This window comes from Tarenaya hassleriana, unplaced genomic scaffold, assembly GCF_000463585.1.
Source record: "Tarenaya hassleriana unplaced genomic scaffold, ASM46358v1 Cleome91, whole genome shotgun sequence".
In the NCBI taxonomy this organism is placed as follows: domain Eukaryota; kingdom Viridiplantae; phylum Streptophyta; class Magnoliopsida; order Brassicales; family Cleomaceae; genus Tarenaya; species Tarenaya hassleriana.
This window is the reverse complement of record NW_010971485.1, coordinates 64,710-69,281: the sequence shown is the minus strand read 5'-3', so window position 1 is coordinate 69,281 and position 4,572 is coordinate 64,710. Positions and strand designations below refer to the sequence as shown.

General features: G+C 41.3%; 1 long non-coding RNA gene across 1 annotated transcript; it reads left to right on the top strand.

The window, feature by feature from the left end:
- Positions 1–653: 653 nt before the first annotated feature.
- LOC104804659 lies at positions 654–3,771 on the top strand. Its single transcript, XR_770371.1, has 4 exons — positions 654–891; positions 2,670–2,783; positions 2,963–3,082; positions 3,482–3,771. It is a non-coding gene; the product is annotated as an uncharacterized LOC104804659 (long non-coding RNA).
- The last annotated feature ends 801 nt before the right edge of the window (positions 3,772–4,572 follow it).

Genomic DNA, 4,572 nt, shown 5'->3' with positions numbered 1-4,572 from the left:
ATTATTTTTGTTGGATTTTTTTTGTTGGATTTGGTAGTTTGCCAGAAAGACGAAGATTTAGAATTTCTATTTTATTTATTCAATTTATTCATGAAATTAATATTCAGACTTATGTTATTGAATTCATTGTTTTAGACTTCCGCTGTAGAGTCTGATTTTGATGGTTGATTTTAGAATAAATCGGATTTTTTTTATAACCCAAGTGACGATTCAAAGATATCCAAAATACCGGATTTTGGGTCGTTACAAAAACCATGAAAGAGATGCAAGAATATATATAGAATAAAAGTACAATGATGTATAAGAGGGTGACACGTGTCCTCCTTAAGAATATAAAAAATCTCTTTATACATTAAATATTCTCTATCTCCAATTCGTATAATTTTCATTAAATAAGATGGGTAATCACATCACAACTAAAAAATAAGAGACGATTATTCATCTCCTCAACTATTTCTTTAATTTCCTTAATTTTTACTATTCTATTTATAATATTCAACGTTTTTAAAATATATTTATTTTAATATTATTTGATCTGCATGTTCATCTAACCACTTTCGTTTTTATTTGTCTAAATTCAATGGTATTACAAAAATCTTTTCTTACATACATCTTCATCTCCTCTTCTCCATGCTGAGTCACCGCCGCAATTCCAAGGTTTCACCGGCGTTTGACACCTCCTGCTTGATCCAGGAGCAGCCCAACCTCCTCTACACGAGCTTCACTCTCTCACTCTGCTCACACTCAGCCTACAGCTCGCTCTCACCCTCTCCCTCGTGTTCTTGCGAGCTCAGACTAAGAATTCTCAAATCGGAGCTCATTTCGCATGGAAATCGACGAGAAAATTCAGGAATCAACACTAGAAAACCCCAGAGCTCAGAAATGACACAGGTGAGTGTTTCGGATTATGCCCGAAAATGATAATCAAATTGAAAATGGAGATTTGATTGCTTTGAGTGGAAATTGCATGAAATTGGTGTTAGATTTGGATTCCTGATGTTCTAGGGATCATTTTTATGTATAACTTGTTGAGTTTGGTGCGAAAATTGGGAACCCGAAGTTCCTGGTGCGCCTAGACCGAACGGTCCAGGCATGGACCGTCCGTTCTAGGGTTTGTAGGGTTTCAGGGGAAGAAGACGAGTCCAGACCGTCCGTTCTGGACCTGGACCGTCCGTTCTGACCTAGAACGTCCGTTCCACCTTTCGCGGAACGTCCGTTCCAGCTTCGGCCAGACCGAAGGGACCAAGCCACCAGACCATCCGTTCCAGACGGGGTAGGTCGTCCGTTCTGGACCCTGTCTCTCCGTTTTGGTTCGTTCTTTCGGACCGAACGGAATCCGATGCAACCGACCCCTATACGTGACCTACCTAAACCCATTTCCCACCCGAACCACATGAAACTTGAATGAAACTGACTTACGGTAAGTAAAACCTTCGGAACGAGCTGAATTGGTAATCCGAAATGGTCGGAACCCAATTTGATCGGATCGGAGGATAAAAGAATAAAATGAATGTAAAGCAATGAGATAACCAAAATGTCAAGTAAAGACGTGTGTATATCCGATTAAAGTATAATAATATACGAATGCATGTGATTGGGGAATCGGGTAGTTGGCATGGCGTGAGACTTTATTCCGAGCGCCGGGATAAGGTTGAGCGTGTGATTGTAGCGGGTTTGAGGTGATATCCCGATGGTTGCATTGTTGAGATCTCCTCTTTATGATCTCTGACCCGGGTCGGGTTTCATATTGAGGAGGCATGATTGTGATTGATTGCCCATGGGCAGAGCTTGGAGCCGATGATACACGTGATAGTCTTGAGTGATTCGGCTATCACGGGGTTGAGGAAATCCTACGGTTACACTGTAACCGCGCCAACGTTCCACTAGCTATGGAACGGGATCGGAATTGAGTGATTCTCCCGGCAGAGACTGGCAGTACATTTACCCGTGACTCGGGATTGAGCGATTCTCCCGACGAGGTTATGCGAAGGAACTCAGAAAGACCTGAGCTCGGGTCCAATGAGTTTCTCCGTGGCGGACGGCCGGCGAGAGGTTGTCAATTGTGTACTGACTTCGCTCGACATAGTCGGTGGTGGCCTGGAGGAGGCACCTGGCGCTCTGGTATCGAGAGGTGACATCGGTATCAGACATCGATGTCAGAGGGGATGGTTGATGTATTATGTTTTATGGAGTAGGGATTTGGATGGCGTGTTTTATTGTTCCGGTGATTGCCGAGGAGAGCGGGGGATGTGCGTTGCACATGGAGCGTCCTTACCCACGTGTGTGATGCACACGTGGAGATGATTTGACGGTACGGTTATTACTGAGAGACCCGATGGGTCGAGCTATGACTTGTGTACATATGTCCTGGACTGGTGAGACCAGATCCGGTGTGGTGTCCTATGTGTGCGATGCACATAGAGATGATTTGACGGTTATGTCCGATGATACATCATGCGGACTGAGTGTGTGTGATAAGTGAATTATTTGTGCGATTGAGTGAACGATGTTTGACGGCATGGAGTGTGTATATATATGTATACACTTATATGTACCGTGTGTATACTATTGTTTGTGTTTGGCCATTTGCAATTTGAATATGATCTTCGGGTTTAACCCGAAGTACTCACTAAGCATGTAGCTTAGGACGTTGTTATGCAACGTTTCAGCTCGAGATAGCGCAAAGAGGATCGTTGGATGGACACAGTAGCGCCAGGAGTGTGAGGAGGAAGACCGAGAAGATTTAGGTTGAAGTTACACATATTCCTGTTTCAAAAAGAATGGTAGTGTCGATTTATGAGTTTTGTATTTTCCGATAGTTACACTACCGTATTTGCATTTGTCTCCGCTGCATATGTATATAAATTGAGAATTTTTAAATCCCGCGTATTTTCGATAATTGTATTTATTTTATTGTTGTCCATGTGGCGCAACTCGTGGTTTTGCGGGACACGGGTTTCAGATGTTACACGAGATCCCGAAGTGTAAGGACGAGGAGCTGGAGAGTAAAGGTGCCGAGTAGGAGAAGCTTAAGATGGAGGTGAAGAAGCTGCTGAAGATGAATGAGTACAAGTCTAACATGGTAAGATGATACCTCTGATTCTCGATTTTAATTTTATTTATAGATTATCATGATTTGAGATGATTTGGGGGATATATTCAGTAGATGTGATTGATCGGTAGTTGTGTTGTTCAAAATTTATAGTTGATCCGGTTACAATTTATTGTTCTGTTTGAAGTTCTATTATAGGATTTCGATTGGTTAAAAATTTGGATTGGATTCCGTTTGATGACAAAGCGATTGTGCAAAAGTAAAAAACGGAGAATCAATCAATTATATATATATATATATAAATTATATCCAAAAGGTGGATGGTGACTTCATTTCGCGTGCTTTCCCTTTCATTGCGCTGCAAGCAATTAATTTGAGAAGAAATGTGTCTTTGGTCACTGATTTGAAAATGTTTGTGTTGATTCTCAGGCTTTCCCAATGAGGTTTTCTGAGTTTTTGGTGGTGATTCCTGAAGAAGAATCGATTTCGGAACTAAGTTTCTCCTTTTTGCACTAACGTAAGTTTTTCAGCTAAGCTGCAAATTAATCGTTGTTATTGTGTTGGAAGTCCCAGTTTTTCTCTTCACTTTATGGTTTTGCTCGGCAACCAAGCAGGGTTTTAGTTTCATTTCTTTTCCTTTAGCCCCTGACTTTGTTACTTGAAACTCCGGACGTGTTTCGTTCATACGAGTTAGTTAATTTAGATGGGGATTCACGACTGTTGGTGGGTTTGGTTTCATATCATAGAATTTTGAATTTCGTTTTAACATTTGCGTGTTCAGAAAAGATGAATTTCAACAACGTCAAAGTGTCTGGTGGTGATGTCGTCTCTGTGTTGCTTAAGGTGTAGACACTACAAAAAACACTCACTTTTCCGACGGAATAATCCGTCGCAGTAAAGAGAAATTTCCGTCGGTATATCTAGTTTGCGACGGACATCGATGGAATAAGTTCTGTCCGTTAATGGTTGTCGCAAACATATCCCGATCGTGCATCCGTCGCATAATTGCGACGGAAAAAACCCGTCGTAAGTCAGTCGTTTTTAGCGACGGAATATTTCGCCGATAAAAACGACGGCCTAACCGTCGCAATGTAGTCGATATGATCGACGAAAACTCCGTCGTTTTTCCATGGTAAACGCGACGGAAATTCCATCGCTTTTAGCGACGGAATCTCCGTCGTAATGCCGTCGTATGTTGTGACGGATCTTCCATCGCACACTAGTCGCAAAGAGGGACGGGAGGATTGGTCAGATATTAGTCTCAAATTAGCGACGGTCATTAACGACGGATTTATCCGTTGGTGTATCATGGCGACGGGTTTTCCGTCGCTATGTAGCTACGGAAAGCGACGGAAGATTTCCGTAGGATTATTCCTTATGCGACGGATTATTCCGTCGCATAAGGAATTTTATTCGAAAAAAAATAAAAATTTCTTTTTAAAAAAATAATTATACAATAATATTATAAAAAACCGAAATTATTTTATATATTACAAAATTGAAATCTAACGAAATAAATT